This window comes from Papio anubis, chromosome 1 (assembly GCF_008728515.1).
Source record: "Papio anubis isolate 15944 chromosome 1, Panubis1.0, whole genome shotgun sequence".
Taxonomy (NCBI): Eukaryota; Metazoa; Chordata; class Mammalia; order Primates; family Cercopithecidae; genus Papio; species Papio anubis.
The window spans coordinates 90,082,412-90,107,636 of NC_044976.1; the positions used below are offsets into that span (position 1 = coordinate 90,082,412).

Genomic DNA, 25,225 nt, shown 5'->3' on the forward strand with positions numbered 1-25,225 from the left:
ACGGCACACAGTTCTAAAATATTGACTACCTGGTCCTTTAAGAGAAAAGTACGCCAATCCTTGCATTAAAGTTAAATTTTCTAAAATACAAATCTAATTATTTCATTCTCTCACTTCAGAAAAAGTCAAACTTATTAGCATGACATATGAGAAACTTCTTAACTGACCCCTGCCCACTTCCTCAGCTGTATACTGCCTACTTCTCCTTTCTTTCCTCCTTCTTTTAAATAAACCGGTAATTTTAGAATAGTTCTACATTTACAAAAAGGTTGCAATGGTATTATAGAGGATTCTTTATATTTTGAATGCAGTTTTCCCTTATTATTAACATTTTACATTAGTATGGTACATTTATCACAGCTAAAAAACCAATATTGACACATTGTTATTAACTAAAGTCCATACTTTATCTAGATTTCCTTAGTTTTTAATCTGTTTTCTTTCCTTGAATCTCATTTAAAATACTACATTACATTTAATCATTGTATCTCTTTTTATCTTTCCCTTTCCCTTCCTTCTCTTCTTATTTGTTTCTGTTCTGCGCTAAACACTGGGAATATAAACAAGCATGGCTTTCCTTAAAGTTCACAGTCTAGCAGTCAGTAAAACTAAAAATGAAAAAGTTAACTAATTAGTATGATTAAGATACATGCTATAAAGGACATGAGCAGCAGACAGGCTGAAGCCGTGTTACACAGAGCCATAATTAGGACTAACTGTATCTGATTTTTTTTTTTTTTTTTTGAGACAGAGTTTTGCTCTCGTTGCTCAGGCTAGAGTGCAGCAGCTTGATCTCGGCTCACTGCAACCTCCATCTCCCAGGTTCAACCCATTCTCCTGCCTCAGCCTCCCAAGTACTTGGAATTACAGGTGCGCACCACCACACCTGGCTACTTTTTGTATTTTTAGAGTAGACAGGGTTTCACCACGTTGACCAGGCTGGTCTCAAACTCCTGACCTCAGGTGATCCACCTGCCTTGACCTCTCAAAGTGCTGGGATTACAGATGTGAGCCACTGCGCCTGGCTTCTGATTTTTTTTTAAATGATTATTCTTAGTGGGAGTAAAAGTGACAGCAGAAACACCTATAAAGGAAGCTATTGCAATGGTTCCAGTTAGAGATGATAGTGGCTTGGAGTGAGCAGGCACAGTGGAGATGGAATTAGGGATAGTAGCCATATTCCAGAGGTATTTCTGAGATAGAAACAAGAGGACTTGACAAATGTTGATGTGGAGGATAAGAAATAAAGTGAAATCAATTACCAACCTCTCAGTATAGGTCACTCTGCCCCAGCCATACTAAACTTTCGCTAAACATTTGTTACCGTCATACTTACCATGAGAGCTAGAGTCCAAAGCTTTTAGACTTACTGAACTCTCCGGTTAAATGCCTTCCCCCTCCTACCCGCCCGCCCCCCCCCCCCCCCCCCCAGTTACCTGATTGGCAAATAATTTTTCTTCAATATTCCGTTCTCTTCAATATTCCTCACCTGCTCTGAGAAGCCTTCCCTAATAATGCCTCAGTATTCCAACCTCCACTCTACCTCACAGAATTAGAGAGGCTTTGCTTCCTCTGTGTTTCCACAGCAGCGTGTGCATAATACTATGTAGCACTCATATTGTTGTACTGCTACCATTTGTTTATGTATCTATTTTTTGAAGGCATGTGTCATATTCATAGTACAATCCCTGGCACAAAGAAAAGTAAATAAATGTTTAATTGATCAATTATTTACTATAATTCACAGAAACAGAAAAAAAGTAACATTACTTAAAATTTACACACAAGAAAGTAATTATCAAAGCAATCACTAGTAAATCTGAAATATGGCTGGGCACAGTGGCTCACGCCTGTAATCCCAACACTGGGAGGCCGAGGCAGGAAGATCACTTGAGGTCAGGAGTTCGAGACCAGCCTGGCCAACATGGTGAAAGTCTCTACGAAAACTTCAAAAATTAGCCAGGTGTGGTGGTGGGCACCTGTAATCCCAGCTACTTAGGAGGCTGAGGCAGGAGAATCGCTTGAACCTGGGAGGTGGAGGTTGCAGTGAGCCAAGATCGAGCCACTGCACACTAGCCTGAGCAATGAGAGCGAAACTCTGTCTCAAAAAAAAATACAACTGAAATATAACTAATGTCATTTACAGTGTACTTGTGTACTTATAACTTCTAATCTTTTACAAGCGCATTTCTGTTTAAAACCTATGATCTTATTAAGTTTCTTCATAAGTTATATTTTATAGACTCTCTATTGAGAGACATCTAAAGTAGAACCATATTATTTGTAAAGTTTCAACTTTCTTTCTTTCTTTTTTTTTTAAGAGACTGGGTCTCACTAAGTTGCCCAGGCTGACCCCAAACTCCTGGGCTCAAGAGATTCTCCCACCTCAGCCTATTGAGTAGTTTGGAGTGCAGTGGCGTGATCTCAGCTCACTGTAGCCTCCACCTCCCCAGTTCAAGCAATCTCCCACCTCAGCTTTCTGAGTATCTGGGATTACAGGTGAGCGCCACCGTGCCTAGTTAATTGTTTTGTATTTTTAGCAGAGATGGAGTTTAGCCAAGTTGGCCAGGCTAGTCTCAAACTCCTGACCTCAAGTTATTCACCAGCCTCAGCCTCCCAAAATGCTGGAATTACAGACATGAGCCACCATGCCTGGCCTCAATTCCTTTTAGAATACTGTCTTTCATTTCAACAAAATTAGATTATGGTTATGTAGCTTATTTAATTAGCTTGATAGCAAGAAGTTTTATAAACTGAATCAATGTGATTATGAGAGTGTTTTTCTCCTTATAAATAGAAATATTTGCCTTGTATTTATTTTCATATCACAGACATGTTCACAAGTTGGTCATATTTTTACACATAATAGACACTATTTCCTAAGATCAAGAGCAATTTCCAACGAGTATGCCTTTTTCAACTTTTACAGGTTTCTTTCAAGAGTGTTCTCAGGAAGGAATAAAAAAAGATGTTTCTTATCTAATGCAACATTGGGTAAAATACTTAGAAAGCCTATAGCTGAGGATATTTTTTCAAAGCTTTTAGTACACCACAATCTTAAAAATGCTAGCTAATTCTCTGCAAGGGGGTGCTGTAGAAGACTTAACTCCACAGTGGGAGTCAGAAAATTATAGCATATTTCCACATCACAAAAACTCAAAGTTGGTCACTGAACTTAGGTAAACTATAAATGTTTTGCTATTTTTTATGTTTACTTGCTAGCTTGCATCAATAATAGCAACTTTGACATTTAAATTCCTAGAAGACAGGAATTCTATTGAACATACCCTACTTACATTTTGGGTACTGATGTATGTATATATGAACATGTTTACAGTAATATTATGACAGCTTTCAAAAGTTTCCCCTGGGATAACACTTTTTCCCCCTTACATCATCAAACATAAATAAGATAGTTAGATGGGTCATATTCAATTGAAGGCTCTCTTTCAAAGAATCTTTTACTATTGAAGAATTCTGACCTCTAACCCTGCTTTATTTTTAAGAATAAAATTTGAGGCCAGGTGTGATGGCTCACACCTGTAATCCCAGCACTTTGGGAGTTCAAGGCAGGCAGATCACCTGAGGTTGAGAGTTCAAGACCAGCCTGACCCAACATGGAGAAACCCCGTCTCTACTAAAAATACAAAATTACCCAGGCGTGGTGGCCCACGCCTGTAATCCCAGCTACTTGGGAGGCTTAGGGAGGAGAATCGCTCAAACCTGCGAAGCAGAAGTTGCAGTTAGCCAAGATCATGCCGTTGCACTCCAGCCTGGGCAACAAGAGCAAAGCTCTGTCAAATAAAAGAAAAAAAAAAGTATTCAACTTCCACCACTCTGAGCTAGCACTGATGTCTTTGACTTTTTTGTCTGAGGACCATTTTGAAGATGAAACTGAGCACTGAGTAAAAATACTCTGTTACTTCTGGCCAGACCCAAAGCCACAGTGTATATTAAGATACAAGACTTGTTGCTAGTAATAAAGCTAAGAATACAATGCCTTTCTAAAAATGTGCTTATTAATTCCTGGTGATTGATAATTACTTCTTTTTTTATTTTTTAATTTAATTTAATTTAATTTATTTGAGACAGAGTTTCACTGTTGTCGCCCAGGCTGGAGTGCAGTAGCGTGAACCCGGCTCACTGCAACCTCCGCCTCCCGAGTTCAAGCAATTCTCCTGCCTCAGCTTCCCGAGTAGCTGTGATTACAGGCACCCGCTGCCATGCCCAGCTAACTTTTTTTTGTATTTTTTTTAGTAGAGACAGGGTTTCACCATGTTGGCCAAGCTGGTTTCAAACTCCTGACCTCAAGTGATCCACCTGCCTCAGCCTCCCAAAAGTGCTAAGATTACAGGCATGAGCCATTGCGCCCAGATGATAATTACTTTTTTAATATGAGAAGTATGCATGCCTTCTTTATAATATTTATAATTATAATATAATTATAATAAATAGTTGCCTTCTTTATAATGTTTATATTTATAATAAAATTTTAATTTTAATAAATTAACAAAATGAAGACAGGGTCTCACTCTGTCGCCAAGGGTGGAGTGCAGTGTCACAATCATAGCTCACTGCAGCCTCAAACTCCTGGGTTCAAGCGGTCCCCCTCCCTCAACCTCCCAAGTAGCTGGGATTACAGGAACACGCCACCATGCCTGGCTAATTTTTAAAAATTTTTTTGTAGAGTAACGGTCTTGCTTTGTTGTCTAGACTGATCTTAAACTACTGGCTTTAAGTAATCCTCCTGCCTCAGCCTCTCTGAAAGTGCTGGGATTACAGGCATGAGCTACTGCACTTGGACTATAACCCAACGTTGATATGAAATTTCATCATCATTAGGAAAAATGAGTAAACACAATTTCCATACCAAATACCGGAAAAGAAAAACATGCTAAATATTACAAATCAACTAAACATTTCATAACAATGATGTTGATAAATTACTATTATTATTTGGTAAAATTAAGAATTTTATGATATGACTTGTCCAGTTGATTTAATTCAAAATTAAAAGTCACCAAAATTTGCATCTTTAATGCTGGAAAAGTTCTTTTCTTTTCCTTCTGTTTTTTGGGAGGTTTGTTTGTTTGTTTGTTTGTTTTGCGGGGGGGCCTAGTCATAGTACACAATGATGCTTACCAGAAATAGAACTTCAAGGGTGAAGAGGAATAAACAGGGTCATGTTTCCTGTGATTCTTAGCCCTTTAATCATAGTGCTCCTAGGATAGGAGAAGAGTGGGATAACCTAAAGCAGCTTCAGGGAGCTAGCTACTTTGGAGTGCTAAACCACAGTTTCTGAGCAAATTCTAACAATAGCCACAGAGTATTTCTAAAGTCTTGCCTCACCTTTAGTATTTTAAGCCCAATGCCTTAAGTGATATACTGGTCATGTTCTTCTCCCTAGACAATTCTTGCTTTGATGGGTTGCTTTATGTCTTAGAGTTTCAGTACATGGTCTACTGGGTAGGGTAAAAACATTTCATATTTGCCTACTGAGTTTTCCCTACACTTCTGACAAGCTGTTGGATTTACGGGAAAAGTAAGGTTGTCTTTCAATGTGCTTTTTTGTTCTATAGTGGGGTTTTAAATAATTATTTTTATAAATCCTAAGCGTTTTTCTCTTACTGGAATTGAGTGGAAAACAAGAGATCTTATTATAGTTTACTTTTTGACCTAAGCAGTACAATAGAAGATCTTTTGAAATGTGTAATCTTCGTGACTGAAAAGTTTACAGATTTTGGTTTCTTAGAAATTAAAGTTGTTTCCTGACTTTTTAATGATTGCCATTCTAACTGGTGTGAGATGGTATCTCATTGTGGTTTTGATTTGCATTTCTCTGATGGCCAGTGATGATGAGCATTTTTTCATGTGCCTGTTGGCTGTATGCATGTCTTCTTTTGAGAAATGTCTATTCATATCCTTTGCCCACTTTTTGATGGGGTTGTTTGTTTTTTTCTCATAAATTTGTTTGAGTTCTTTGTAGGTTCCGGATATTAGCCCTTTGTCGGATGAGTAGATTGCAAAAATTTTCTCCCATTCTATAGGTTGCCTGTTCACTTTGATGGTAGTTTCTTTTGCTGTGCAGAAGCCCTTTAGTTTGATTAGATCGCATTTGTCAGTTATGGCTTTTGTTGCCATTGCTTTTGGTGTTTTAGACATGAAGTCCTTGCCCATGCCTATGTCCTGAACGGTATTACCTAGGTTTTCTTCTAGGGTTTTTGGTCTGACATTTAAGTCTCTAATCCATCTTGAATTAATTTTCGTATAAGGAGTAAGGAAAGGATCCAGTTTCAGCTTTCTACTTATGGCTAGCCAATTTTCCCAGCACCATTTATTAAATAGGGAATCCTTTCCCTATTTCTTGTTTTTCTCAGGTTTGTCAAAGATCAGATGGCTGTAGATGTGTGGTATTATTTCTGAGGGCTCTGTTCTGTTCCATTGGTCTATATCTCTGTTTTGGTACCAGTACCATGCTGTTTTGGTTACTGTAGCCTTGTAGTACAGTTTGAAGTCAGGTAGCGTGATGTCTCCACCTTTGTTCTTTTGACTTAGGATTGTCTTGGCAATGTGGGGTCTTTTTTGGTTCCATATGAACTTTAAAGCAGTGTTTTCCAATTCTGTGAAGAAAGCCATTGGTAGCTTAATGGGGTGGCATTGAATCAATAGATTACCTTGGGCAGTATGGCCATTTTCACGATATTGATTCTTCCTATCCATGAGTATGGAATGTTCTTCCGTTTGTTTGTGTCCTCTTTTTTTTCACTGAGCAGTGGTTTGTAGTTCTCCTTGAAGAGGTTCTTTACATCCCTTGTAAGTTGGATTCCTAGGTATTTTATTCTCTTTGAAGAAATTGTGAATGGAAGTTCATTCATGATTTGGCTCTCTGTTTGTCTGTTACTGGTGTATAGGAATGCTTGTGATTTTTGCACATTGATTTTGTATCCTGAGACTTTGCTGAAGTTGCTTATCAGCTTAAGGAGATTTTGGGCTGAGACGATGGGGTTTTCTAAATATACAATCATGTCATCTGCAAACAGGGACAATTTGACTTCTTCTTTTCCTAACTGAATACCGTTGATTTCTTTCTCTTACCTGATTGCCCTAGCCAGAACTTCCAACACTATGTTGAATAGGAGTGGTGAGAGAGGGCATCCCCGTCTTGTGCCAGTTTTCAAAGGGAATGCTTCCAGTTTTTGTCCATTCAGTATGATATTGGCTGTGGGTTTGTCATAAATAGCTCTTATTATTCTGAGATACGTTCCATCAATACCGAATTTATTGAGACTTTTTAGCATGAAGGGCTGTTGAATTTTGTCAAAGGCCTTTTCTGCGTCTATTGAGATAATCATGTGTTTTTTGTCTTTTGTTCTGTTTATATGCTGGATTATGTGTATTGATTTGTGTATGTTGACCCAGCCTTGCATCCCAGGGATGAAGCCCAATCATTAAAAAGTCAGGAAACAACAAGTGCTGGAGGGGATGTGGAGAAATAGGAATACTTTTACACTGTTGGTGGGATTGTAAACTGGTTCAACCATTGTGGAAAACAGTATGGCGATTCCTCAAGGATCTAGAACTAGAAATACCATATGACCCAGCCATCCCATTATTGGGTATATACCCAAAAGGATTATAAATCATGCTGCTATAAAGACACATGCACATGTATGTTTATTGCAGCACTATTCACAATAGCAAAGACTTGGAATCAACCCAAATGTCCATCAGTGACAGACTGGATTAAGAAAATGTGGCACATATACACCATGGAATACTATGCAGCCATAAAAAAGGATGAGTTCATGTCCTTTGTAGGGACATGGATGCAGCTGGAAACCATCATTCTCAGCAAACTATCGCAAGAACAGAAAACCAAACACCACATGTTCTCACTCATAGGTGGGAATTGAACAATGAGATCCCTTGGACTCTGGAAAGGGAACATCACACACTGGGGCCTATTATGGGGAGAGGGGAGGGGGGAGGGATGGCACTGGGAGTTATACCTGATGTAAATGACGAGTTGATGGGTGCTGACAAGTTGATGGGTGCAGCACACCAACATGGCACAAGTATACATATGTAACAAACCTGCACTTTGTGCACATGTACCCTAGAACTTAAAGTATAATAATAAAAAAATGAGAAATAGCAATATTATATAATGTATAGAGGTGGTGGCAGAATTAATACAAGTAAAGTGCTAACAAAATATGATAATAATAAAAGTTATTTTTGAATGAGCAAAAAAAAAATGAAATGAATGTTAAGAAGACCAAGTTATATTATGGAAAAATTATGATGTGAAATAGTGTTTTCCAAGATTTGTATATAGTCGGTGCTTAACAAATTCATGTTAGTTTCTTTCAAGTCAATCAGGAGTTTCTTCCTTCATCTATGAACAAAATTATTATTATTACGAAGTTATCCTTGAAACTCTCATATGCTTGGGATAATTATGCTTAATGAGCATCTGATTTTTTTCTTACTATATTCCAAAATTGGACTTTGAAAATCCCCATGCATTTATTATTAGGAGAATGGCTGTAAGGAGAAGCATAGGTTGTGGTTAGGAGCATGGACTTTGGCATTACCTGGACCTGAGTTGGTGCCCATGTTAGAGCCGAGTGCCCAGGGATGAGTCACTGAACTTCTCTGTACCTCACTTTTCTTACCTGCAATGTGGGAGGAATAATACTCACCTGAAAAGGCATTGGTGAAGAAATGAGATGATGTACATAGAGCCTGTCACAGTAACTTACATTATGAGGGTTCAATAAGTGAGTATTGTTATTATTTTCATTATTATCAAATATTTGATGTGTCAGGAGAAAAATAAAGAATGTAAGTTTTAATATATTTATAAAGGTATGTCCTTTGCGCCTGTACTAAATTCAAGCTTTCTACATGTGATATGAAGAACATGAGAAAACTGTTATTTTCTGGAGAAGATACTGAAGTATCAGATTTTATCAATATTATCAAAAATTATTTTTTGTTTACATGCATATGGAACCAGGAAAATACTTGAGGGGGGGGACAGGTAGGGGATAGCAAAAAAAAACAAAAAAACCTGGGTCTTTATATAATTCTTTATTCAGTCCTTCCAAGGGTTCCCGATTAAATAACATGGGAGTTATTTAATCTGGAATAAATAGTTTAATTTTTTCCTGCCTTAAATTTTTGCCCTGTAATACCTTCTCACTGTTATCGGAGGTAATAAGTTAGCCACTGGAAAGAGCCAACATGAAGGTCATATCACACTTTTTAATACTTTTTATTTTAATGATATTCTATAATTAAATGAAATGAATCAGTATTACAGCGCTAAAAAATCCTCAGAGTAAAGCAAAAACAAGTTTTAAAAAGTCTTCCTAAGACATACATATCAATAGTAAGCACTATTCCAGTTTATAATATTATCTAGAGATTTTAATACACTGACTCAACTCTTTCTTATAGTAATTCAACTTGCTTCATCCCAAGTTATCTTTTTTAGAAAAATCTTAACCCTCACCCCTTCCCCTTCTTCTTATACCATTTTGCTTCTACCTTACATCCAATATTTGCCATGTTTTCTCTGGAACTCCTTGTCTAATATCAACCCAGCACATAATTGCCCTAAAATCTCCCCTAGATTTCCTTCTTACTTAGATAGGCTGACTTAATGCAATCCTTCCCTTTGTCTTTTCCTTCCAAAATATGCAGCATATATAGTGACCAGTCACTTAACAACAAGGATATGTTCTGAGAAATGCTTTGTTAGGTGATTTTGTCATTGTGCAAACATCAGCGTGTACTCACATAAACCTAGATGACATAGTCCGCTATGTACCTAAGTTATAGGGTATTGCTCCTGCGATACAAACCTATATAGCATATTACTGTATTGAATCTGTAAGCAACTGTAACACAATGGTAAATATTTGTGTATCTAAACATATCTAAATATAGAGAAGGTGCAGTAAAAATACATGCTACAATCTTATGGGACCGCAGTCGTACATGTGGTCCATCACCGAAACCTTGTTATGTGGCACATGACTACATAAACTCCATTATTAAGATTTAAGATTTTTCATACAAAAGTAAGAAACTACAACAATGTAATTATTGATATGATTAGGTTTAAGTCTATTATCTTGCTATTTGTTTTCTATTTTTTTCACCTATTTGTTGTTCCCTTTTTCCTCCTTTTCTGCTTTCTTTCATATTAATTGAACATTTGGTATTATTATAACGTGTTTCTTTTGTTAACGTGTTAGCTGTATCTTTTTTGTTTTGAAAGTTGCTCTAGGGTTTATAATAAGTGATAGCCATCTTCAAGTGATATTTTGCCACTTCATGTATAAGAAACTAACAATAATTATTTCCGTTTCTTTTTTCTATTTTCATAATTGAGATTTTATTGGTTGAGGATCAGTACAGACATTTCAATTTGTACACAATTTTTAACATACATAACGAAATTCTAAAAATCCATGTATTGTAATTCTTTTTTAAAGTTATTCCAGTAACTTTACAGATTAAAATTTGGAAGCAAATTTTTCTTAAAAGGCTATCAAGTACCAGTATCTTCACATGTTGGTCAGATGTTACATACGGCCCACCAGCTCACAACTGAATAGCATGTACGCTACATATTCAAATTTGTAATCTTTCACAGCACAGTAACCAAGTTATTAGGAAAACAGGACTACCACAACCAAAGATGCTACAGAGTGCCCACAATTCTGACAGGGAGAGCCATGATCAGAGTAGTTTTTTTAAGAAAAAAATCTATGAAAAAACAAGGCAACAGAAATAATTTAAAATGTTCAAGACATTAAATGCAGGACTGACTCCATATTGTCATTTAATATGCTTTGTATTATAAGATATAAAAACATCCATGGATTGTTAAGCTGACACCTAAGACAGTCAAAGCCTCCCATAATTCAATATCCCACACTATTTTCTGGTTGTACCAGCAAATAAACAACTAGCAAATGATTTCACCTCTTTACAAAAAGCATTTACACTTAAAAAATGGGATGACATGGGATTCCCTCCTTCTTAAAAATATTTCTAGAGCTACTAACAAACTTGCATTTACAAAATAGTTGATAAAAGTATTCCTCTGGATTGTACAAGAAGGGAGACAGGGACCACTGAAAAGACATGGTATATGGTATTAATCAGACTTGACTTCTTTCTCTCCTGCATCATCAGAGGCTGAACTCTCCTCAGTTTTCGTTTCCCCATTTGTCTTTAGTTTCTCGGTTAGCCACTTCGGCCTGTTTTCCCTTTGCTCCCCTTTTCCCTTGCGTTTGCACTTTTTTGTCTGAAGATTTATCCTTCGTTGTTGCCTTTTACGGCTTCGCTTCCACTTTTGCAGGAGGTGTAGCTGACAACCGCACGGGTCTCCTCTTGGGCTCTTCCTTGGCGGCCCCTTCGGTGGAGCTGACCTTCCTCTTGGGCATCCTGGCGGCAGGGAGGGCGCCTGCCCGGTGCCTGCAGGCTGCAGCGCGCCAAGAGCCTTCGCGACACTGGGCTGCCTGGCCGCTGCCACTCCTCCTGTGTCTGGAGTTGGTGGGTTCTTGGTCTCCCTGACTTCAAGAATGAAACCGCGGACCCTCGCAGTGATTGTTACAGTTCTTAAAGACAGTGTGTCCAGAGTTTGTTCCTTCAGAGGTTCAGATGTGTCTGGAGCTTCTTCCTTCTGGTGGGTTCCTGGTCTAACAGACAGGGGTGAAGCTGCAGACCTTCGCAGTGAGTTGGTTACAGCTCTTAAAGGCAGCGCATCTGGAGTTGTTCCTGAGGTGGGTTCCTGGTCTTGCAGGCTTCAGGAGTGAAGCTACAGACCTTTGCTGTGAGAGTTACAGCTCATAAAGGCGGTGTGCACCCAAAGACTGAGCAGCAGCCAAATTTATTCCAAAGAACAAGCCAACGCTTCCATCACTGTAGAAGGGAAGGCAGAGGCTGGCAGCCGGCTAGCGCCAGCAGCCTGCTTTTATTCCCTTATCTGACCCCACCCACATCCTGCTGATTGGTCATTTTACAGAGAGCTGATTGGTCCGTTTTGACAGAGCACTGATTGGTGCATTTACAATCCTTTAGCTAGACACAGAGTGCTAGACAGAGAAGTTCTCCAAGTCCCCACTAGGTTAGCTAGATACAGAATACTGATTGGTGTATTTACAAACCTTGAGCCAGACACAGAGTGTTGATTGGTGTGTTTTTGATCCCTTAGCTAGACATAAAAATTCTACAAGTCCCCACTAGACTCAGAAGCCCAGCTGACTTCACCTAGTGGATCCTGCACAGGGGCTGAGCCGGGAGCTGCCTGCTGGTCCCACTGACTGCACCCATACTCCTCAGTCCCTGGGCAGTTGATGGGACCAAGTGCACCACTGACTGCACCCATACTCCTCAGTCCCTGGGCAGTTGATGGGACCAAGTGCAGTCTGGCTGTGCGGGAGCCCACCACGGGGGTGATTCGGGCATGGCGGGCTGCAGGTCCTGAGCCCTGCCCGGCAGGGAGGCAGCTAAGGCCTGGCGAGAACTCCAGCGCAGCACAGGCGGGCTGGCACTGCTGGGGAACCCGGCACACCCACCGCAGCTGCTGGCCCGAGTGCTAAGCCCCTCACTGCCCTGGGCCTGCAGCACTAGCCGGCAGCTCTCAGTGCCGGCCTGCCCAGCCCGTGCCGGTGGGAACTCGCTCTGGACTGGGAGCCCAGTGTGCAGCCCCGGTTCCCGCTGGTGCCTCTCCCTCCACACCTCCCCGCAAGCAGAGGGAGCCAGATCTGGCCTCGGCCTGCCCAGAGAGGGGCTCCCACAGTGCAGTGGCGAGCCGAAGGGCTCCTCAAGCACCACCAGAGTGGACTCCAAGGCCAAGGAGGCACTGAGAGTGAGGGCTGCTAGCACATTGTCACCTCTCACTCCGGCCACCCAAGCTGCTGAGACCCACCTCCATTTCTTTTCTCATAGCCTTTGTACTCCTTATGTCATCATTTGTCGTGATGTCAGATCTGTGTTTCTTACCTGATATCATTTTCCTTCTATCTGAAAGACATCCTTTAGCATTTCTTGCAGTAAAGTTCTGCTGGTGATGAATTCTTTCAGATTTTTTTCTCCCCATCTCTTTCAATATCTTTCAGCCTTTGTATGTCTGCTAAAGCACTTTTTTTTTCCTTTTGCTTTTGAAAGGTATTTTCACTGGACATAGATTTCAGGTTGACAGAGGATTTTTTTTCTTTCAATACATTGAAGATGTTGTTTCACCATCTTCTCACTTGCATTGATTTCAGTGACTAATCTGCTGTCATTCTAAGTTTTGTTCCTTTGTGCATAGGGTGATTTTTTCCCCTTTGGCTGCTTGTATTATTTTTTTTCTTAATCACTAGGGTTGAGCAGTTTGAATGTGATGTTCCTTTGTGCAATTTTCTTCGGGTTCATATAAGCTTCTTTGTTCTGTGGGTTTGTACTTTTCATCAAATTTGGAATATTTTTGGCTATTATGTCTTCAAATATTTTTTTCTATTTCTCCCTTTCTCTCCTTTCTTTCAGGAACTCTAGTTAGATGTCTATTAGACTGCTTGACTGTTCCCCTGTGGTTGTTTTTTTAATTCCCTTTCTGTTGTCTCGTTTTAGATTGTTTCTATTATTATCTTCAAGTTCACTAAGTTTTTCTTCTGTAACATCTCATATGCTGTTAATTCTCTCCAGTATATTTTTATCTCACATATTATTGTTTCATCTCTAAAATTAGATTTGGGTCTCTGTTTTGCTTTTTTATGATATGGAATATAACTATCACAATCATTTTAATATCTTTGCTCATTCTAACTCTGTATCAGTTATGATTCACTTTCAACTGATTAATTTTATCCTCATTATGGGTCATATTTTCCTGTTTCCTGTATAGCTGGTTATTGGTTATTTTTACTGGGTTGCAGACATCATGAACTTTAACATGTTGGGTGCTAGATATTTTTGTAATTCTTTAAACATTGTTGGGCTTCGTTCCAGAAGACAGTTAAGTTATTTTGGAAGCTGTTTGGTCCTTTTGTATCTTGCTCTTAAGATTGTTAGGTGGAAGCAGAGCAGTGCTCAATCTAAGCCTAGTTATTCCCAACGATTGAGGCAGAAGCTTTTGTATACTCTACTAGTGCTGTATAAACCTTGAAGTTTTTCTGTCCGGCTGGTGAGGAATAAGCATTATTTCTGGCCCTGTTACTTCTGATTCATTTGGGTCTTTCCTTGACGAAAGTACGTGTTTCCTGTCTAATGGTAAGAGTCTTTCCTTACATGGTTATGCTTATCAGTACACAGCTGAATATTCGAGGGGATCCTCTGCAGGTATCTGGAGTTCTCTTTCTGTGCATCTCTCTTCTCTCTGAAATTCTTTCCATTAAACTTTATCTGCTTTGGTCTCCCTGGACTCAAAGGCCTCAACTCAGGGATTCTTCAAGACTCCATTTAGGCTCCCCCTTCCTGTGCCATGGCCTAGAAACTCTCTTTGGACATACCCCACCCCCAAGCCATAAACAGAGCACCAAGAAAATAACTTATAGAGATTTGGGTGTTCACAATACAGGGAGACTAGAATCTCATTCCCTAGGTGTACAACTTCCTACGCAGTAGTCTTGTTGACCTGTCCCACAACTACATTTCAAGGAAAAGGAAATTGGAGATGGGTAGAGAGAAGCGATCCCTGGAAATGAGCATAGCAAGAATGCATGTTTTCATGAGTCAAATACCAGGAGAGTAGGAGGCCTTTAACCATGTTTCTCATGCCCCAGCTAGTAGGCATTCTGCTGGTTGAAGTGACTCCAGCAGCCAGAGACAGTGGGAGTACACCAATGGGGTACACCACCCCTTGAAGGTGTCAAGAAAATTGTTCCCCTGAAGAACCTCACAGGTGCTCCCACCAGAACCAGCAGTAGGAAACCTGCCACAGAGAGGGTACAAATGTCTAGTCAACATTTGCCAGAGAAGCAGTAATGCATAGCAATTTTAGTAATGAGCTCAACTAGTTAAAAAGACTGGTACCCTTTCCTTTTAATCTCTCCTCCATGCTCTCAAACTCAGGAGTGCTTGGAAAGGAAGAAGAGGGTGAGAACAGTGAACCAACAGCTCTTGTCTCCCTGTCCTTGTCCCCTGAGTTACAATTAAGCAGGGGCTGGGGAAGGAGAGAAGATGAGACTAGAGCTTATAAATGGCTACACATTTTTTAATAACTGAAGGCAACTAGCAAGTTATGTATCTGCCTAGGATACTATTGAGAGAGCAGTGACTGGAGAAGAAGAAAACTAATTCATGTTTGTTCTCCAGTGAGTTCAAACTGCCAGATTAACTGGTTACCTTTCTATCACCCAACACAGTCTCCAGTACATAAGAGGCTATTTACTAAATTAGCCAACTAATAAACCTTAATTATTTGGAATTACACTTTTCAGTTGATATGAGTAAATAATTCAAATTTAAACATCTGTCAAGACTAAATCTTAGACATTAGGAAGCAGCACTGATGCTCCAATACTTAGTTTGATCAAAGAAATTCAACTATATGAATCATAGTTTTGATTATAAAAGTAATTATTTTAACTTTTTTATTACTGAGCTAGTTATTCCCTTTGTGTTGTTTTTCAGTATTTGTGGTGAATTTCTCTTTTCTCTACATTAAGAAAAACAATACACTTTTACAAAATACTGTCTGAGGCTAACCTGATATCTCCATGTGACAGTTCTTTGCTGTAACTCCCACCCTCATATAGCATCATATGTAATCCACAAGATATTTATACTGCCCATTGTGATAGATAGGTCTCTTTACCACTAGATGGCCTGATCCTCTCAAAAAATGAATGAGAGCAATTGGTGATTCTGGCATTAATTGTCTTAGAAGTGAAGAGAACTATTTCAAGTAAGTGTATGGAGCTGAAATATTTTAATTGTAACAAATAAGCTTTAATTGGCTTTCCCTGATTTTTAAAAAATGGATTATTCTCACTTCCATTAATAGATCTTAATTAATATCTCTCCATTTTATGTTTTTTCCACATGGTGTATGCTATGTATTACTACTGCCTTTTAAATTTTTCAGACTATCTTGCTATGGTAGTGATTAGGAATAAGCTGTCTAATTCCCATTATCACACATCTTTTTAAACTGTATACTTATAGCTTCATCATTAGAAAGATATTCATTGTCTTTCAAAAGTTTCATTATGGCTGGGTGTGGTGGCTTACGCTTGTAGTCCCAGCACTTTGGGAGGCCGAAGCAGGTGGATCATCTGAGGTCAAGAGTTCGAGACCAGCCTGGCCAACAAGGTGAAACCCTGTCTCTACTAAAAATACAAAAAGTAGCTGGGGATGGGGGAATGTGTCTGTAATCCCAGCTACTTGGGAGGCTGAAGCAGGAGAATTGCTTGAACCCAGGAGGCAGAGGTTGCAGTGAGCTGAGATCACCACTGAACTCCAGTCTAGGGGATAGAGTGAGACTCTGTCTCAAAAACAAAAGACAAAAGTTTCATTAGGAGAGACAAATGAAGAGGCTTCATGGAAAAAAAAAAATGGGGTCTGTTCCAAGATGGCCGAATAGGAACAGCTCTGGTCTGCAACTCCTAGCGTGATCGACACAGAAGATGGCTGATTTCTGCATTTCCAACTGAAATATTCAATCTCATTGGGACTGGCTGGACAGTGGGTGCAGCCCACAGAAGGTGAGCTGAAGCAGAGCAGGGCAATGCCTTACCCAGGAAGCGCAAGGGGTTGGGGAATTTCCCTTTCCAAGCCAAGAGAAGCCATGATAGACTGTACCTGGAAAAATGGGACACTCCCACCTAAATACTGCATTTTTCCAATGGTCTTAGCAAACGGCACACCAGGAGATTATATCCCACGCCTGGCTCAGTGGGTCCCACACCCATGGAGCCTGGCTCACTGCTAGCATAGCGGTCTGAGATCCCCCTGCGAGGCAGCAGCCTGGCAGGGGGAGGGGTGTCTGCCATTGCTGAGGCTTGAGTAGGTAAACAAAGCAGCCAGGGAAGCTTGAACTGCATGGAGCCCACTGCAGCTCAGCAAGGCCTCTGTTGACTCCACCTCTGGGAGCAGGGCATAGCTGAACAAAATGCAGCAGAAACTTCTGCAGACTTAAACATCGCTGTCTGACAGCTCTGAAGAGAGCAGTGGTTCTCCCAGCATGGCGTTTGAGCTCTGAGAGTGGACAGATTGCCTCCTCAGGTGGATCCCTGACCCCTGTGTAGCCTAACTGGGAGACAGCTCCCAGTAGCGACTGACACCTCATACAGGCAGGTGCCTCTCTGGGATGAAGCTTCCAAACAAAGGATCAGGCAACAATATTTGCTGTTCTGCAATTTTTGCTGTCCTGCAGCCTCTGCTGGTACCACCCAGGCAAACAGGGTCTGGAGTGGACCTCCAACAAACTCCAACAGACCTGCAGTTGAGGGACCTGACTGTTAGAAGGAAAACTAACAAACAGAAAGGATTAGCATCAACATTAACAAAAAGGACATCCACACCAAAACCCCATCTGTAGGTCACCAACATCAAAGACCAAAGGTAGATAAAACCACAAAGATAGGGAGAAACCAGATCAGAAAAGCTGAAAATTCTAAAAACCAGAGTGGCTCTTCCCCTCCAAAGGATCACAGCTCCTCGCCAGCAATGGAACAAAGCTGGATGGAGACTGACTTTGATGAGTTGACAGAAATAGGCTTGAGAAGGTCAGTAACAACAAACTTCTCTGAGCTAAAGGAGGATGTTCGAACCCATTACGAGGAAGATAAAAACCTTGAAAAAAGATTAGATGAATGGCTAACTAGAATAAACAGTGTAGAGAAGGCCTGAAATGACCTTATTGAGCTGAAAACCATGGCACGAGAACTACATGATGTATGCACAAGCTTCAGTAGCTGATTCAATCAAGTGGAAGAAACAGTATCAGTGACTGAAGATCAAATTAATGAAATAAAGTGGCAAGAGAAGTTTCAAGAAAAAAGAGTAAAAAGAAATGAACAAAGCCTCCAAGAAGTATGAAACTATGTGGAAAGACCAAATCTATGTTTGATTGGTGTACCTGAAAGTGACAGGGAGAATGGAGCCAAGTTGGAAAACACTCTTCAGGATATTATCCAGGAGGACTTCCCCAGTCTAGCAAGGCAGGCCAACATTTAAATTCAGGAAATACAAAGAACACCACAGAGATACTACTTGAGAAGAGCAACCCCAAGACACGAATTGTCAGATTCACCAAGGTTGAAATGAAGGAAAAATTGTTAAGGGCATCCAGAGAGAAAGGTCGGGTTACCCACAAAGCGAAGCCCATCAGACTAATAGCAGATCTCTTGGCAGAAACTCTACAAGCCAGAAGAGAGTGGGAGCCTATATTCAACATTCTTGAAGAAAATAATTTTCAACCCAGGATTTCATATCCAGCCAAATGAAGCTTAATAAGTGAAGGAGAAATATAATCCTTTACAGACGAGCAAATGCTGAGAGATTTTTGTCACCATCAGGCCTGCCTTACAAGAGCTCCTGAATGAAGCACTAAACATGGAAAGGAACAACCGGTACAGCCACTGCAAAAACATGCCAAAATGTAAAGACCATTGATGCTAGAAAGAAACTGCATCAACTAATGAGCAAAATAACCAGTTAACATAGTAATGACAGGATCAAATTCACACATAACAATATTAACCTTAAATGTAAATGGGCTAAATGCCCCAATTAAAAGGCACAGACTGGTAAATTGGATAAAGAGTGAAGACCCATCAGTGTGCTGTATTCAGGAGACCCATCTCACATGCAGAGATACACACAGATTCAAAATAAAGGGATGGAGGAAGATCTACCAAGCAAATGGAAAGCAAAAAAATAGCAGGGATTGCAGTCCTAGTCTGATAAAACAGACTTTAAACCAACAAAGATCAAAAAAGACAAAGAAGGGCATTACATAATGGCAAAGGGATCAATTCAACAAGAAGAGCTAACTATCCTAAATATATATGCACCCAATAAAGGAGCATCCAGATTCATAAAGCAAGTCCTTAGAGACCTACAAAGAGACTTAGACCCCCAAACAATAATAGTGGGAGACTTTAACACCCCACTGTCAATATTAGACAGATCAACAAGACAGAAGGTTAACAAGGATATCCTGGACTTGAACTCACCTCTGCACCAAGCAAACCAAATAGACATCTACAGAACTCTCAACCCCAAATCAACAGAATATACATTCTTGTCAGCACCACATCATACTTATTCCAAAATTGACCACATAGTTGGAAGTTAAGGACTCCTCAGCAAATGTAAAAGAACAGAAATCATAACAAACTGTCTCTCAGACCACAGTGCAATCAAATTAGAACTCGGGATTAAGAAACTCACTCAAAACTGCACAACTACATGTAAACTGACCAACCTGTGCCTGAATGACTACTGGGTACATAACGAAATGAAGGCAGAAATAAAGATGTTCTTTGAAACCAATGAGAACAAAGACACAACATACCAGAATCTCTGGGACACATTTAAAGCAGTGTGTAGAGGGAAATTTATAGCACTAAATGCCCACAAGAGAAAGCAGGAAAGATCTAAAATCAACATCCTAACATCACAATTAAAAGAAATAGAGATGCAAGAGCAAAAAAATTCAAAAACTAGCAGAAGGCAGAAAATAACTATCAGAGCAGAACTCAAGGACATAGGCACACAAAAAAAACCTTCAAAAAAATCAATGAATACAGGAGCTGGTTTTTTAGAAAGATCAACCAAATAGATAGACTGCTAGCAAGACTCATAAAGAAAAAAAGAGAGAAGAATCAAATAGACACAATAAAAAATTATAAAGGCGATATCACCACCAATCCCACAGAAATGCAAACTACCATCAGAGAATACTATAAACACTTCTATGCAAATAAACTAGAAAATCTAGAAGAAATGGATAAATTCCTGGACACATACACCCTCCCAAGACTAAACCAGAAAGAAGCTGAATCTCTGAATAGACCAATAACAGTCTGTGAAATTGAGGCAATAATCAATAGCCTACCAACCAAAAAAGGTCCAGGACCAGAAGGATTCACATCCTAATCCTACCAGAGGTACAAAGAGGAGCTGGTACCATTCCTGCTGAAACTATTCCAATCAATAGAAAAAGAGGGAATTCTCCCTAACTCATTTTATGAGGCCAGCATCATCCTAATACCAAAGCCTGGCAGAGATACAAGAAAGAAAGAGAATTTTAGACCAATATCCCTGATGAACATTGATGTGAAAATCCTCAATGAAGTACTGGCAAACCAAATCTAACAGCACAACAAAAAGCTGATCCACCGTGATCACGTTGGCTTCATCCCTGGGATGCAAGGCTGTGTCAACATACACAAATTAATAAATGTAATATATCACATAAACAGAACCAATTATAAAAATCACATGATTATCTCAATAGATGCAGAAAAGGCTTTTGACAAAATTCAACTGCCCTTCATGCTAAAAACTCTCAATAAACTCAGTACTAATGGAACGTATCTCAAAATAATAAGAGCTATTTATGACAAACCCACAGCCAATATCATACTGAATGGGCAAAAACTAGAAGCATTCCCTTTGAAAACTAGCAAAAGACAGTGATGCCCTCTCTCACCACTCCTATTCAACATACTGTTGGAAGTTCTGGCCAGGACAATCAGGCAAGAGAAACAAATCAAGGGTATTCAATTAAGAAAAGAGGAAGTCGAATTGTCCCTGTTTGCAGATGACATGATTGTGTATTTAGAAAACCCCATCCTTTCAGCCAAAAAGCTCCTTAAGCTGATAAGCAACTTCAGCAAAGTCTCAGGATACAAAACAATGTGCAAAAATCACAAGCATTCCTATACACCAACAACAGACAAACAGAGAGCCAAATCATGAGTGAACTCCCATTCACAATTGCTTCAAATAGAATAAAATATCTAGGAATCCAACTTAAAGGGATGTGAAGGACCTCTTCAAGGAGAACTACAAACCACTGCTCAATGAAATAAACAAGGACACAAACAAATGGAAGAACATTCCATGCTCATGGATAGGAAGAATCAATATCGTGAAAATGGCCATACTGCCCAAGGTAATTTATAGATTCAGTGCCATCCCCATCAAGCTACCAATGACTTTCTTCACAGAATTGGAAAAAACTACTTTAAAGTTCATAAGGAACCAAACAAGAGCCCGCATTGCCAAGACAATCCTAAGCAAAAAGAATAGAGCTGGAGACAGCACGCTACCTGACTTCAAACCATACTACAAGACTACAGTAATGAAAACAGCATGGTAATGGTACCAAACAGACATAGACCAATGGAACAGAACAGAGGCCTCAGAAATAACACCACTCATCTACAACCATCTGATCTTTGACAAACCTGACAAAACAAGAAACGGGGAAAGGATTCCCTGTTTAATAAATGGGGTTGGGAAAACTGGCTAGCCATGTGTAGAAAGCTAAAACTGGATCCTTTCCTTACACCTTATACAAAAATTAATTCAAGATGGATTAGAGACTTAAATGTTAGACCTAAAACCATAAAAACCCTAAAAGAAAACCTAGGCAATACTATTCAGGACATAGGCATGAGCAAGGACTTCATGACTAAAACACCAAAAGCAATGGCAACAAAAGCCAAAATAGACAAATGAGATCTAATTAAACTGAAGAGCTTCTGTACAGCAAAAGAAACTACCATCAGACTGAACAGGCAACCTACAGAATGGAAGAAAATGTTTGCAATCTACCCATCTGACAAAGGTCTAATATCCAGAACCTACAAATAACTTAAACAAATTTATAAGATAAAAACAAACAACCCCCATCAAAAAGTGGGCAAACGATATGAGCAGACACTTCTCAAAAGAAGACATTTTTGCAGCCAACAGACACATGAAAAAATGCTCATCATTACTGGTCATCAGAGAAATGCAAATCAAAACCACAATGAGATACCATCTCACACCAGTTAGAATGGCGATTACTAAAAAGTCAGGAAACAACAGGTGCTGGAGAGGATGTGGAGAAACGGGAACACTTTTACACTGTTGTTGGGAGTGTAAATTAGTTCAACCATTGTGGAAGACAGTCTGGTGATTCCTCAAGGATCTAGAACTAGAAATACCATTTCACCCAGCAATCCCATTACTGGGTATATACCCAAAGGATTATAAATCATGCTACTATAAAAACACATGCATACGTATGTTTACTACGGCCCTATTCACAATAGCAAAGACTTGAAACCAATTCAAATGTCCGTCAATGATAGACTGGATTAAGAAAATGTGGCACATATACACCATGGAATACTAGGCAGCCTTAAAAAAAGGATGAGTTCATGTCCTTTGCAGGTACATGGATGAAGCTGGAAACCATCATTCTGAGCAAACTATGACAAAGACAGAAAACCAAACACTGCATGTTCTCACTGATAGGTAGGAATTGAACAGTGAGAACACTTGGACACAGGGAGGGGAACATCACACACAAGTGCCTGTCATGGGGTGGGGAGCCGGGGGAGGGATAGCATTAGGAGAAATACCTAACGTAAATGATGAGTTGATGGGTGCAGCAAACCAACATGGCACGTTGTGCACCTGTACCCTAGAACTTAAAGTTTAAAAAAAAAAAGACCTTTTTTTAAAAATAAAAATTCCTTGGAATTCATAAAGTATTAAAATTCTGTAACAAATACTTTTTATTTAATTTTCTTTTCCTTTGTATTCATTGAACTTGCAATTATTCTGTGCCTAAGTATTAATTCTGTGGCCAATTCTGAGACCTCAGATCCCTATTCCTCTCTTAAGTACAACTTGCCTTTAGGTTATTTCTCTGCTCACTAGTACCTTGACCATGGGATGAACAAGGAAAACTAGAACTGTATTTAAAAAAAAAAAAAAGTTCCTGAAATATAAATACCTGATGCTACGATAACTCATGTCCTTTATTTGGAGAGAAAGTAGATAGAAAATAATTAAATACGAGTAATTCAGGCACAGCTTTTTGTAGGAAGTCCACAGGCATCGCAGGGCTGAGCCAAGTCCTGCTTTTAAAAAGCAGATATATCAGCTCTCCTGTCCAGATCCTTGGAACTTCTCTCCATTCATATTTGTGAGCACAAGAACTTACTGACCTTTGGTGCTTTCCATGATCGTTCCCTTTTGTGAACCCAGAAAGTTGGCACCACAGGTACACAGATGATGTACATGTTCCTACAAAACCTTAATTTCATTATATATTCTTCTGCTTGCATTACTTCATAAAAAGAAGATGGAAAGTTAAGTCTATCCTTGCTGCATTCACAAAATACGGTTTAGACTTATTGAAATATTTTCAATTAATCTACCAATCACAAGCACATAAGATGAATATAACAGCAGTTATAGTAGCAGATTTGTTAGGTGATATGTTTATTATTAGAGGGTAACAGATATGGATAATGTACTTAACACAATGCACTTTCACCTCCCTGGTTTTAAATTCTTGGTTCATACCCCAGTGTCTATTTCTACCCTTTGCTGATTTGGTACCCCTTGACCATTCACCAGGCACATTGAACTTCACCTCCCCTCTATGATTTGCGACTCAGCTTATTCCATTTGGCCCAGCAAATCCCACTGACCATCTCGGATGAAGGGTCCTGTTATAGCCACTAACAGCTCGCTTCCCACCCCTCTGCCTATATCAGCAGTGGTCCCATGAAAGGAGAGAGGGAGAACACTAGCCTGCAACCCATTTCTAAATGAGTGCAATAAAACCCTCCTTTGGTCATATCATTCTTTGTCACAAAAATTCTTCCACGATCCTTTAGCCTGATCTTCACAGTCTTTCAGAGTCAGGCTCCAAACTACTTTCCCAACCTAATTTCTCACTATTTCCTTAAATGAAAGTCCTCATTCATGTACATTCTCTGAATAATTTGCACAGAATTGTACCATGGGCCCCCTGTATACCTGACACGTGGCAGGGGGCATACACACATCGCATGTATGACTAACTGGACAAAATGCACAGGAAATGCTGGTCTGGTTAAACCTGATTTATGTAACCCTGACCAATTTTCACTGGATAGCTATATGGAAGATGTGAAAAATTATGCATAACCTGTTCTGACCCTATGGCATACCTTGGTTTTGGTTTTTAAACCAAACTTCTGCAAAATTCTGGCAAAAGCATATTTCCTACTTGTTTCGTTTCCTAAAAATGGAGTGCAGAATAGAAAGGAAGAACTTTCTCATTATCTGCATATGCTGGTTGTTTGAATTCCAAGATAAACAAAAGTTTACTGTATTTCTAAATTCATCCTTTACTAGATTCCAGTAACTTGAGCTGTGTTGTGAAGCCATCTGCAATTTTTTGCCTCTAGGCTTTTTTGGCTTCTGGACAATACTGTTACTTATCCTCTTTATTACCCTTGGCCAAGTAAAATGAGACAAGACATGTTTTGTACACTGTAAGAGCATCCACTTCAAGTTAAATTCTTTACAGTCTGGTCTCACACTATTTTGTGTCATAGATACAAATACTTTAACCTTCATTCTCTAATGTCTGCCTTTTGGAAGGTCATAATAAATTACAAATACCAAAAAAGTGATTTAAGCATAGACTTTTTTATCAGTGTATGGAGATATTCTACTGTGAAAGAGATGTTTTACTATTAAACAGGCTGTGTAGTTCACAACAGAAAACAAATTTTAGTGTAGGTTTAAAAAATATTTATTAAGTGAACAAATGAATAAAAATGGAAAGTAAGAAAATTATGCATTTCTAGTCAATAACAACTGTATTAAGTAGAGTTAGATATAGGTGAATTAATTTTATAAGAAATTAAAGTATCCAGTAAACTAAATACATTCCATTTTATTTACTTTATAACTGTTTTCCTCCCTTTTCTCTTTTCTAAAAATGAAAGTTGTATTTGAAAATGTTGGCCTCCAGAATGAAGTTTATCATATAAAATTTCAAATCTTACTTATTTCTTTTCTTTTTTTTTTTTTTTTTTTTGACGGAGTCTCGCTCTATTGCCCAGGTTGGCTCAGCTCACTGCAACCTCCACCTCCCAGGTTCAAGCGATTCTCCCACCTCAGCCTTCCAAGTAGCTGGGATTACAAGCATGAGCCACCGCACCTGGCCCAAATCTTACATATTTCTGTACTGTGTTTTAAAATGGTTTTT

General features: G+C 39.3%; 1 pseudogene; it reads right to left on the reverse strand.

The window, feature by feature from the left end:
* Positions 1–8,168: 8,168 nt before the first annotated feature.
* On the reverse strand, positions 8,169–11,716 carry LOC108584397 (annotated as a pseudogene).
* Positions 11,717–25,225: the final 13,509 nt, after the last annotated feature.